Here is a 13,424-nt window from a genome sequence, read left to right as displayed (position 1 = left end):
ATTCTCCACCCTCCCGCCCCCACAAAAGCATGAAACATAATATTTGTCATTTTAATCATTTTTGTTTTAATTTTCTTTAATCAACTTCCCTCTCCCCCCATGTGGTAGTTTGGAAGAAAATGGCCCTCAAAAGGAGTGACACTATTAGGAGCCATGGCCTTGTTGGAGGAAGTGTGTCACTGTGGGGGTGGGCTTTAAGATCTCGTCATATATGCTCAAGCCACGCCCAGTGAGGCAGACCACTTCCTTTTGTCTACACAAGATGTAGGACTCTCAGCTTCTGCTCCGGCACCATGTCTGCCACCATGTTGTACCATGACGATAATGGACTAAACCTCTAAAAATGTAAGCCACCCAATTAAATGCTTTCCTTTATAAGAGTTGTCATGGTCATGGTGTCTCTTCACAGAAATAGAAACTTTAACTAAACCATTTCCCCCACGTGCGTGCGTGCTTGTGTGCGTGCGTGCGTGCGTGCGTGCGTGTGTGTGTGTGTGTGTGTGTGTGTGTGTGTGTGTTTGAAGCCGGTTCTCTCCTCCTTTCCATGGGTTCTGGCTAGAATTCAAATCTGCAGGCTTGCACAGCAAGTGCCTTGCCACTGAGTCATCTCTCCTGGTCCCTTGTTTTGGGTTGTTGTTGTTTTGTTCTGTTCTGAGATAGGGTCTTACTTTACAGGTCAGGTTGACCTGGAACCCTCTATGTAGACCAGGCTGGCCTCAAACTTATGGTGCTCTTCCCACATCTTTCCAGTGTTCCTATCTTAGAAAATTAACTCACGGAAATGTTATTTATTAGAAATACAATTTCTTGCTCTGAATACCTGTACTCCCAGCACACAGGAAACTGAGACAGGAGGATTGCTTCAAGATCCGGGCCAGTCTGTGCTACAGAGCAAGACTTAGACTCTAAATAAATAAAACAAAGCCACTGCAGTAGTTTGAATAAGGATGGCCCTCATAAGCTCATATATTTAAATTTATAAATAAATTTAAATGCTTAGGGAGTGGCACTATTTGAAAGGATTGGGAGTGTGGCCTTGTTGGAGGAAGTGTGTCACTGGAGGTAGACTTTAAGGTTTTAAAGGCTGAAGTCAGGCCCAGTGGCTCTCTCTTCCTGCTGCCTGTGGATTCAGATGCAGAACTCTCAGCTCCTCTCCAGCACCATGTCTGCCTCCATGCCTCCCACCTCTGAAACTGTAAGCAAGCCCTAATTAAATGCTTTTCTTTATAAGAGTTTCCATGAGGTCCCTTTTTTCCCCGACATCTTAGGGAGGCTGTAGTGGTTGTCGCCACTCTCCGGACTTCATCATGCCGCCCAAGGATGACAAGAAGAAGAAAGATGCCGGAAAGTCGGCCAAAAAAGACAAAGACCCAGTAAATAAGTCCGGTGGCAAGGCCAAAAAGAAGAAGTGGTCCAAAGGCAAAGTTCGGGACAAGCTCAACAATCTAGTCCTGTTTGACAAGGCTACATACGACAAACTCTGTAAGGAAGTTCCCAACTATAAACTTATTACTCCAGCTGTGGTCCCTGAGAGACTCAAGGTTCAGGGTTCCTTGGCCAGGGCAGCTCTTCAGGAGCTCCTTAGTAAAGGGCTTATCAAGCTGGTTTCAAAGCACAGAGCTCAAGTAATTTACACCAGAAACACAAAGGGTGGAGATGCCCCAGCTGCTGGTGAAGATGCATGAACAGGTTCAATCAGCTGTACTTTTGGAAAAATAAAACTTTATTAAATCAAAAAAAAAAAAAGAGTTTCCATGGTCATAGTGTTTCTTTACAGCAACAGAACACTGACCAGGATAGCCACTAACAATAAAAAAGTGAGGCTAAAATTTTACACCACTAATTCCAGACTGCCCGACACTGGCTGCAGGCCAGGGATGCCATGGTTCAACACAAATTCAAAAGCTAGGGCAACAGCAGAAAGGCTTGGGTGAGATTCGATGGCAGTGAGGGAGGGAACAAGGACATGAGCGATGAAGCCCAAATAAGGCTTTTGCAATATCCTGGTGGCACTGCCAGGTTTCCCCAGGAAATCGCTTCCCTTGGCCCACCCCATCGTCACCCCTGAGCAAAGCTGTTCTCCTAGGAGACTTTTCTCCACACAGGCCTGCATTATGACAGTGAGCAAGTTCCTTCTCCCATGTGCTTGCCGGGTAGGGGGTGATGCCAAGCAATCCCAGGGTGGCTGCTTTCCTCAACAATATCTGCTTTGTGTGGAGCATGTAAGATGCCAAGGCAATGCTGGAGAAAATGCCGCTGCCCAACACTGGAAGGCCCCACATATGGGGAATTTCAAAATTGAGCCACAGGAAGAAAGAAAATGCTATGACGTAATCTCCTCCATCTCCCGGGGTCATTGTCAGTCAGACAGGTGAGAATCTGTCCTTCCTGCTTCCAAGATGCCACAGTGACCCTGGTGACATCACGGCCAAGTCCTACAGAGAGAACAACTTTTCAAACCAAGCATCCCCTGGTACGGATTTCCAAGGTAACTAAACTTCCTTATTTTTAAAATTTCTCAAATATTTATTTGCAGGGTGGAGGGGGTGAGCATGCTACAGCACCTGTATGGAGGTCAGAAGGCAGCCTGCAGAATCAGGTCTCTCTCCCATCACTTGAATTCCAGAGGTCAAATTCAGGTCCTCACGCTCAGCGACAAGGGCCATTGCCATCTTCCTGGCTCCATGATAGACAAACCCTCAGAGGAATAAATCACTGTGTTTAGTAATTAGGTTTTGATCAGGACTTTTGTCACGTGCGGAAAAAGGAAACCAGAAACACGGGCGTGAGTTCAGCATTTGGGGTGTTTTGCTGAACGGATGGTGATGTCAGCAGTAGCCCTGAAATGTCCTCTCTTTAGAGAAACCCCGACATCAGCGTGTTTCCCTCAGAAAAGTGCAATGCGTGTTCCCTTTTCTTCACAAAAGCAGAACGCAACCCTAGCCCCAGAAGCTACATGACCTCAGCCAAATGATGTCATCTCTGGGTCGCTGTGATTGAATTCTTCATCTGAAACCAGGAATTATCTTGGTGTGTTTTCTGAATTAGACAATGTGTGTTTAGAACCCATCTTTGATGACTTAGCACAGTGCCTGGGACCATGTTCGGTATCTAAGAAGCGTTTGGTGCCCTTGTTACCAGCTGCACATGAAGTTCTGTATGGAGTTAACTCTGCCTCCCTTAACTTTAAGCTCACCAACCTGCTGCGTCTTAGTAACCACACCACTGGTGACCTCACCCCCTTGTCTCCTGTGGCCACTCGTCATTCTGTCTGTTCCAATCACCAGCCAAGCCCCAGCCTGTGTCTTTTCTAGGAAGAAGAAAGAGCGCCTTCCCTGGGTCAGATCCCCACTGGACTGACAAGCCTCTTTGCAATCCATGCTGCCAAATGCCGGAAGGAAGCACTCTGTACTCCCGGCTTTGTTGAACACTGGACTGAATAAGGTTAAGTAACAAGTGACGGCCACAGTTGGAGAGGCAAATGCAGTTCTACCGACAGCATGCCTGCCCCACCCAGATTAGAGCACTCAGCTGATGAGAGGGGCCAGTGAGATCCTTAGAGGAATCCTCTAGCGTTCCTCTGTAACTTGGGGAAGGCCAGGGAGTCCGCTGCCACACCCCGTCTCTCTTTTCCTCTAAAGTCTGGATGAATGCTTTCTGTCCTCAGCTTTCTCCTCACTGTGGGTGATATCACCCCCAGATTAGCAACTTGGAGGAAGTCAGACCTCAGCAGATACTGCAGTCACCATGGCCCGAGCCTTTCGCCACCCAGCCCCACCTCTGGCTCCGCAAACAATCCCCCTGGGTGTATGAAAACTCAGGGACCCCTCTACTCCACCCCATCTCCTCAGGGTCCCTCACACCTGGTGCTGCTCTGCAGCTGCAAACAGCAAGGCCACTTGTGAGCTGCAGGGTGTTGAGGCATGCTTGGTACCCGGCCCTGGGGGGGAGGCTGTTGCCGCCCCCAATACAATTGCTTATCACCCAGCAAGCCCTTCAGCTGTTGCTCTGCCCTTTCCTTGGAGGGCACCACTGTGGAACTGCCCTTTCCTGGATTCTGCTGGTATCCAGGTGGAGGCCACTGTAAGGACGCAGGAGGAACCTGACTCTCTGCTGTCCCAGAGCCCAACTTCCTTATGACTGTGGCACACTCGTTTTATACACTGTGTGTACCTGCCCCTAACCACCCTCACCAATAGAGTAACTCACTGAACAGGCTGAAGAAGAGGCCCAGGGCCTGAGAAAGCCCCTCTCCCAGGAGCCTGGATTGGGTGGGCCAGGGTCCCTGGCTCCTGGTGTGCATGGATGTTCTATGATCGTTTGTTTCTGATTTTACCTGGTGTGCATGGATGTTCTGACCGTTTGTTTCTGTTTACCTGGTGGCGTGGATGTTCTGATAGTGTATTTCTGTTTACCTGGTGTGCGTGGATGTTCTGATCGTGTATTTCTGTTTACCTGGTGTGCATGGATGTTCTGACCGTTTGTTTCTGTTTACCTGGTGGCGTGGATGTTCTGATAGTGTATTTCTGTTTACCTGGTGTGCGTGGATGTTCTGATCGTGTATTTCTGTTTACCTGGTGTGCATGGATGTTCTGACCGTTTGTTTCTGTTTACCTGGTGGCGTGGATGTTCTGATCGTGTATTTCTGTTTACCCTTTTTCATCTTTTTCCTTCTCCATACCGAGCCCTCTTCCTGTCTCCTTTTCCCACTTCATCCCTTCTCCCACTTTCTCTCCTTTGGATGAAACTTCCCACACACTGAGGTCACTCAGCAGAGCTGAGGACATGCACACCGACACACACACACATGCACTCACACACACACACTCACACACACACACACACACACCTGCTTCTCCCAATCCCACAGGAAGTTTCTACCCACAACTCTGCATTCTCCTAAAGAGTGCTGTCTGGGTGTGTGGCAGGGGCCGGTGCTAAGTGGGAGCTTGGCAGAGAGGCCAGGGGAGACAGTCCACGTGGTGGGCACAGGGTGTTGGAAGGGCACAAAGGTGAGAGCTGTTCTCCCCTGGGTCCTAATCCACTCTTGGTTTATGCAGTGTAGTTGGTTAAGCATTCAGATCTGAACTAACCCAAACGTCTAATTTTTTTTTTCCTGAAGTGCATGCACCGTTATGGGATTTTCTGGATTTGTCAAACATGTCCCTGGGGATTTCAAAATACCACCTTTTGAATTGGTGCTTTGATACATATCAATTAGAAGGAAATGATCCGATGTCAGGAATTTGCTTCAGAATTGTGCGGAAGGCAGATGGGGGCACAGGCAGAGAAACAATGGCCCTGAGTGGCATTTCAGTGACTAGGAAGAAACACCAGAGTCCTTCATAGTCCTCTGCCTACTTTCTCATGGTGCAAACTTCAAAATGACGCTCAGGCCATCGAAGTGGGAGACATGAAGTCGGGAACAAAGACTGGCGGATTGTGAGTAGCTGCTGAACCTGGGTGACAGTCACATGTGAGTTTGCTCTGCCATTTTCTCCATGTTTTTAGTATGTTTGAAAGCTGCCATGATGCTCACAATGTGTAAAATTTTAGAACTGGGCAAGGCGGCTCGGCAGGTAAGGTGCTCGAGAACCTAGGTTCAGTCCTTGGAACACACGTGATGGGAAGAAGAGAGAACTGGCTCCTGCAAGATGTCCTCTGACCTCCACACATAAGCTGTACGCACGGGCCTATGCATGCATGCATGGATGGACGAAAAAGTGAGTGAACGTGAAAAGAACCATGTCACTGTAATGTGAGCCTAACTGTGGAATGAGGCCTCTGGGGCCAGCACGCACTAAGGAGTGGCTGGTGGTCGCTTATTTCCCCTCACAGATGGGCCCGTGGAGATGCTCCAGGACGCAGGCGTCTTTGGCCGGGCAAAGCTGTCTCTCGCCTCTGTGCCCTCACACCTGCTGAGTTCTCCACGTGGACTGCAGTTCTCTGAGCCACCTGCCAACTTCTCACTCCACTTTGGTTCCTGTCAAGCTTTACCTGATCCTCTCTGCTTGTGTGTGGTGCCTGGGTTGTATCACTCACCTTGAATTCCTACCGTCTACATGCCTAGCGCTATCCCGCAGCGGACTCCTGGCTCTTGGAGCAAGGTAGCTTTTCATTCAACACTGTAACATTATGACTTCAAATCCCACGTGCGTGTATCCATGACTTGCGAACAACATCAGCAGCCTGATGTCTCGGGCGTCAGCCCCTTGGTCCAAATGTCGTCTGTGATGCCTGTGGAGGTGAACAGAACCCTCCTCTAGTTGCCCAGCCCCCAAGATGTGAGCCCTAGCTCCACTCCTCCATAGATCCTGGAGACATTCTCACCTTCCATCCCACAGCCCCATCTGTCCTCAGGGCACCACCATCTCTCACCTAATAAATTGTAAAAGGTTTTTTCCTTTTCTTTTTCCATTTTCTCACGTGTGAGGTACACATATGTAGACATATATGTGCCTGGTGTGCACATACGTGTGCGCACAAGTTCACGTTGAGGCCCATAGTTGATGCTGAAAATCCTCCTCAGTGACTCTTCTGCCTCTGTCAGTGAGACAGGATCTCTCAATCAAACCCAGAGCTCTCCAACATGGCTAGCTTAGATAGCGAGTTTGCTTTGGAGATCGCCTATCTCTGCCTTCCCAACTTTGCCCACTTAGCATTTACACAGGCTCCAGAGATCTGAATTCTGGTCTTCACACTAGCGTAGCTTAACCCCTGGACCATCACCACAGCCCCTGCTGATCTGTTCCCTAATCTCGCTCACCCATCCCACACCCCCAAATAGGTGATCTTTCTAAGATGTTTCTTCTATTATTTCCTAAGAAGTTCTTTCCTGTCTTCCTCAAACTCCTCAGCATTTGAGGTGGCTTCCCAGGTCCCACGTGACTGACCTCAGCCTGATTTGATTCCCTGTCATTTCTCTGTTGAGCAGTCCCACAACCCGTTATACACACAGTTAAGTTCTAGCCACTGGAAGCTGCTAGGAGTTTCCCAACATGCCTCAGTCTTTCTGTGTGGCACAGACAACATGACTCACCAAGCACCATGCGTGACCCAGAAGTCATTGCTAGCCTGGGTCACTGAGTCACCACGGAGGACAACTCACAGCAGACTTCATGGGAATGAGAAGGAGCTTTTCTTGAATTAAAATGCTGAGAAATTCGGAGATTGAGGCTTTCCTTTCTGCCACTCTTCTTGGTTTTCTGGTTCTGTGGAAAAGGTTTTTCTAGCCCAGGCTGGCCTCAAACTCACAGCGATCCCCTCTACCTGGAGTTCTAGATTCTGGGATTACAGGTGTGAGCCTCCACTCCAGCTGCAGCACAAGCCAAGCCTGTCTTTTCCAGTTTTCCCTCCACCACCCACCTCCCTACCTAGACCCCTGTGCTTGCTTAGCAGGCTCAGCCTCCTAATGGCCAAGACTGAGTCTGGGGTTCTTCCTAAGAACCTCCTTGCCACCCTGTGACATTCCTAGCGGCTCTCTATAGCTGACCATTGCCGTTCCCCTACTCCCTATCAGTGGGAGAAATCAGGGCCTGCGCCTTTCACACTCACAGCTGCAGCCACGGTACTTGACACAGAGTCTGCACGGAGGACAGTCCACAGATATGTGGACTCATGGAGCATGCCTGTAATCTCAGCACCTGGGAGCCTGAAACGCGAGGATGATGGGCTGGAGGCCAATCTGGGCCAGCCCGGGCTACATGATAAGATAACAATTTCAAACTAACAGCAACAAAAACCGAGTGAAGAAGGAAAGACACCAAAACACCGAAGATCTGCTCAAGGCCATACTTGTGCCTGTACTCTGCTGGACGCCAAAGGCCAACTGTTTTTTTTTACTTTATTCAATCTTTAATCCCTTTGAGGGTGGATAAAAATAACGGAAGAACTGGGAGAGTATGAAGTTCCCCTTTTCAGTGACTTATACTCAGCCGGGGGAATTGAAAAGTCCGCAGCCAAGTCCTTCCTCTCCCCGTCCCCCTGGATCCCCTTTTTCACCTCCATCACCTGTTGTGACAACTCATCCTCCTTACGAGGCACTGAGTCAGCAGATAAGTCACCAAGGCCAGCATCCGAAGCCACGGTGCCGTTTAAGACCACAGCTGTTCCGCAGAGCCACAGTGGAATCAGGGGGCTTGAAGGGAGGGAGGGAGGGGTGAGGAGTGTGGGGTACTCAGCTCCTTTCCATCGCTGCCAGAGGCCCGTGGATGCAGGTAGGCCCTTTGGCTTCTCTGTTTGTGATGTGCTATGAGACAGGCGCTCAGGTCTCTGGGGACCCAGGCAGGCCAGTGCAATTTTCTGCAAGTGTTTCACCTCAATCTGAGTAAATCCCTGGGAAGTCAGACGAGAAACACAATTAACACAATTCAAGGCAGCAATGATTTATCAAGCCCAACCCAAATGTGAATCTCTACATGGAATATCGAAGAAGCATCTACTCTGGATGGGCCCTTCAGGAGTCTGAACCCCATAGGAAAACTCACTGAAAAATAAAAAAATAAATAAAATAAAGTAAGCTCTGGGCATGATAGAACATAACCTGTGATCCTAGCACTTAAGAGGGGGAAGCAGGAAGATCCAAACTCTGAGTTCAACCTGAGCTACTTAGTGAGTTTGAGGTTAGCCTGAGCTACCTAGTGAGTCTGAGGCCAGCCTGAGTTATATGAGATGCTGCCTGTAAATTAATTAATATAACACAAAACAAGCGTTGTGTTACCCAGTCCAGACTACAAAGCGTAAAAAGGGGCTAAAGAGTGTTGAGATTTAGAGACTCTCAAATCAATGCAGCTTCTGCTATGGATGCTGGTCGGCTCTGTGTCACTGTCTACAAACTTCACTGCCCAGCCTTTCTAAGCCCCATGAGTTCAACTCAGAACCGTCAACCAACCTGCTCAACATAGCAGTGCCGCTGAACAGCAGAGCCAGGACCCCAACCCAGGTGTCAGCTCAGAACCTGTGTTCTACATCACCTCATACAGGTCACCTCCTGACGTGCAGTGATTATTATATGACCGAGACCCGGAGCTGGCTTTCATCTGTGTTGGCTTTAGCCCTGAACTCTTTCTCAAGGCATCACTAGCCCCACCAAATGACCTGGGAAAAGGCATGCTCAGTGGAGTGAAGAGGCCACGGTACAAGGAAGGCAGGAAACAGGGAAGGTCCTGAATTGCACCATAATCCAAGTTAACTCAAGTAGTTTGTGTGTTTTCATTTTCCTTCATTGTGGGTTTTCATCTGAAGCAGAAAGATGTGAGAAATACAGGCGTGAGTGCGTTAGGTCTAGGACGCACTTTGAGGCTGTTTCTGAGAGCCAGTTGTCTTTCTGCAGATCCGTTGATGGAGACCTCCAGGCCTGACAATCCTGTTAGCTATGCCCACTGTGTCAGAGCTAAGTTTTATTGTTTTTGTTTTGTTTTCTGAGACAGGGTTTCTCTGTGTAACCCTGGCCTTGAACTCAGAGGTCCGCCTGCCTCTGCCCCCTGAGTGCTGGGATTACAGGTGTGTGGCACCTCCGCCTAGCAATAGCTTTTGAGAAGAGCTACGTGGCACAGTTTGTGGCTTCACGGTTTCCGGTTGGCATCAACATTTGCTGATACATTTCAAACACTCCGGTGTACCAGACAGTCTAACCTTTCTCTGCACACAGCCCGGTTTTAGAGAAGAAAATGCTGGAGGTCACAGGGGTCAGGTTAGCAGCTCTGCAGTCTAGATCAGACACAACTATTCAGTCATTTGGACAGCTTTCCTGCTCATGTGTTCTTGCAGAAGTATAAAACAGGTATATGTTCTAGCTCGCTGAGTATCTTTGTAACTTTTGACAAGCAACATAGCCTCTCTGAACCTGTCGTCTGACCTGTAAGACATGATAATCGGACGGTGCCCAGGGCTGCTAGTGGGACGAAGTGTGACAGTGTACAGAACACACCAAACTTCGTGCCTGGCCTCTCACAAGCATGTGACGAGTGACACTGACCAGCGATGATAATATTGACTCATTGTCTGCCCTTCCCACACTGCCTGTTATACATAAAATAATGCAATACATAACGGTCAAGAACCGTGAGAATGCTAATGCATGTTTGCCTGCGCGACAGCTTGCTTTTCTTCTCATAGTCCAGGACCCAAACCCGAGGATGGTCCTCCCACTCTTAAGCTGGGTCTTCCCATGTCAGTTAAGACAAGTCAGTCCCCCACGGACACGCCCACAGACCAACCTGACCTAGGCAGTCCCTCCTTAAGGTTCTCCTCCTGAGTGATTGCTACATCGCATCAAACTGACAATTAAAAGTAACTGTCACATCGTGTAAAAGGGGAAGGGGAGAAGTGACCCCACAAAGTTGTCTTCTGACCAAAGCACACGTGTTAGAGCAGGAATGCACCAGCACACCCACACTTACACACTTACACACTCACACACACTAGTAACAATAAGTAATAATTCTTAGGAGTTCAGGACCAATCTTGGCTACATTGTAAGTCCATAACATACACATCCCAAAATATATGGGACTGGAGAGATGGCTGAGCAGTTAAGAGTAGGTACTGCTCTTGCAAGTTCTGTTCCTAGCACCGACAGAGGGCTGTCCACAACTGCCGGTAACTCCAACGCCAAGACCTAACATCTCTGGTCTCCTCAGGTGTCTGCACACAAGTGAACATACACCTATGCAAACACACACACAGACATAGACACATAACTAAGATAAATAAATAAAATATCTATTTTGAAAATCCACTGGAAGTACGATTCATTTTGGAATGGGAAGACAGCTTATCTGCAGGAAGCAATAAAGGTTTAAAGCACTTTAGAAGGTGCATTAGCTGAAGAGCCCCAGGAGAGGGAAAAAAATAGCTATTCCCTGGCAAAGCTGAGTGAAACCAGCTGACTTCATCGGCGGTTGCTGCAACACCTGCTTCTAGGACATTACAGTTCAGAAACAAAAGCTCTACAAGGCAAGTAGCTACCCTTGGTCTCCTGGAGAGGACACCTGGCTGCCACTCAAAACCACTCCCAGCTAGGACTTAGAGCCTCTGTCCTGGAGCTTGGCCATGGTATAAGCTGCAGTGTGTGGCTGCCCACCTGGGAAGGCCTAGCAGCTGCTCAGCAAGGACCACGGGGACTTCAGAAAGCAGCTTCCAGGCTGGGGAAATGCTCACTGTGCAAACACAAGGCTTGAACTAAATCTCCAGCACCTATGTAAACTGAGTACTAGTGTGTGTGTGGTGTGCAGTATGTGTGGCATGTGTGTGTGTGTTCTGTGTGTATGGTGTGGTGTGTGTGTGTGCTGTGTGTATAGTGTGGTGTGTGTATAGTGTGATGTGTGTGTGGTATACGCAGTGTGTGTGGCATGTGTGTGTATGCTGTGTGTGGTGTATGATGAGTGTGTAAGGTGTGTGTGTGGTGTGCAGTGTGGTGTATATAGGGTGTGTGTGTGTTGTGTGTATGGTATGTATGTGTGTGTGATGTGTGTGGTGATGGGGTATTGTGGGGGGGGGTGTGTGTGTGGTGTGTATGTGTGGTGTGTGTGGTGGTGGGGTGTTGTGTGTGTAGGGTGTGTGGTGTGTGTGTGGTGTGCAGTGTGGTGTGTATAGGGTGTGTGGTGTGTATGTGTGGTGTGTGTGGTGGTGGGGTGTTGTGTGTGTAGGGTGTGTGTGGTGTGTGTGTGTGTGTGTGTGTGTGTGTGTGTGTGTGGTATGTGTGGTGTGTGGTAGTGGAGTGTTGTTTATGTAGGGTGTGTGTGTGGTGTGTGTATGTGTGTAGTGTGTATATATGTGTGTGGTGTGTATATTTTGTGGTGTGTGTGGTATGTGTGGTGTGTGGTAGTGGAGTGTTGTGTATGTAGGGTATGTGTGTGGTGTGTGTATGTGTGTAGTGTGTATATGTGTGTGGTGTGTGTATGTGTATGATGTATATGTGTGTTTCTTGTGTTTTTTCTTTGTTTTGGGGGGGGTTAAACTCTGGTTTATTTATTTGTTTGGATATTTTGGCCCGTTTTTGTTTTCTAAAGAGAGACAGAGGTGTGGATTTGGATGGGTGGGGAGGTGGAGGAGGATCTTGAACTGCATGGGAGAGGGGAACAGTGATCAGAATATATTGTATGAAAATAACTTCATTTTCAGGGGGATAAGAAACTAGGTCCTATGCCATGCATTTGCAACCTCAGACCTGAGGGAACAAAGATAAGAGGATCCTGGGGACTTAACATGCTAGCCAGTCGGGCTAACCTAAATTATGTGCTTCCTGCTCTAGGGAGAGATCTTGTCTCAAATAAATAAATAAATAAGGCAGAGACCCATAGAGAAAGACCCAGTGTTGACTTCCGGCCTCTGCTCAGGCACCCCACATACACCTCACCTCCTCCTCCACCACCAAAATAACAACAGCAGACAGAAAACCAGAAAGCAGCCAGCTACCACAGGGAGGACGCAATGGGCCTAGGAAGAGAGCAAGGCCAGACAGGGCCAATGGAGCAGGAGCTGAATGCTCCTGTGCCTTCTTCAAGGACTTTTCCCCCAAGCCTCTGCCACAGACGGTCCCTTAGAGCTTCCTCAAGGGGGCTTGTGGCCTGACCCTGTGCCTGGTTCTAGCCCCTCTCCCACTCTCCTGTGTGTGCTCAGCACCCAGGGTTTTCCTTTAACCTGATGTCTGCAGAACTCCAGCTTTGGACAGTGCAGGACACTTGGGAACAAACAGCCTCTGGAATTGGGCAGAGGAACAAGGAGAAGGGACCCTGGTCGCCCTCTCCACACACACAGGCAGAACTCTCTGGTGGCTCTCTTAAGGCACGGGGCACTGTGGGGAGACTCACATCAAACTTTAGGAATCAGACCAGCCGAGATCTAAGGGGTGAGGCTTAGCGGGGCCGAGTGGGATCAGGCATCTGGGCAGAAGGAACAGCACACACTGAGGTGGGTACTGGCTGTTTCTGCAGCAGGGGACATCTCCACTGCAGGATGGTAACAGCAATTGTTCTCTGAGATTTCTCTTTCAAGGAAAGGTCTTTGGGCTGGGGAAACCACACAATAAAATGCTTGCTTCTAGCTCTCACAGGGTCCTGGATTGATCCCTGGCTACCTCCCCCCAACACACAAAGAAAGAAAAAAAAAACACGGCTTTAAATTTGGGAAGAGGCTGTACTCCTAGACTGGGCTAGCATGGGCTAGAATGGTTCCTCTTGAGACTTTCCAGGAAACAGGCTTTGCTGTGCGTGTTCAGGGAAGAAGCCTGGGTGTTCCCCCAGAATCCAGATGAGGAGCTGAAGGAAATGAATGAGAGAGCTGAGTGCCGGGCCCTGTGCCGTGGAGTCCAGCCCCGGTTCCTCAAGCCACAGCGAAAGCCACATCAGAAAGAGACAAATCATACAAAGAGCTGATTTCCTAGGAAGAAATGCCGACGAAAAGGCCTACGGCTGTGTTGGGGC

The 13,424-nt window shown here is 48.9% G+C and overlaps 1 pseudogene; it reads left to right on the top strand.

Annotated features, from left to right (window-relative positions):
• The first annotated feature begins 1,266 nt into the window (after positions 1-1,266).
• LOC101979328 lies at positions 1,267-1,736 on the top strand (annotated as a pseudogene).
• Positions 1,737-13,424: the final 11,688 nt, after the last annotated feature.

The sequence above is a fragment of the Microtus ochrogaster genome, chromosome 1 (genome assembly GCF_000317375.1).
Source record: "Microtus ochrogaster isolate Prairie Vole_2 chromosome 1, MicOch1.0, whole genome shotgun sequence".
Classification (NCBI taxonomy): Eukaryota; Metazoa; Chordata; class Mammalia; order Rodentia; family Cricetidae; genus Microtus; species Microtus ochrogaster.
This window is presented reverse-complemented; position numbering and strand designations above follow the sequence as displayed.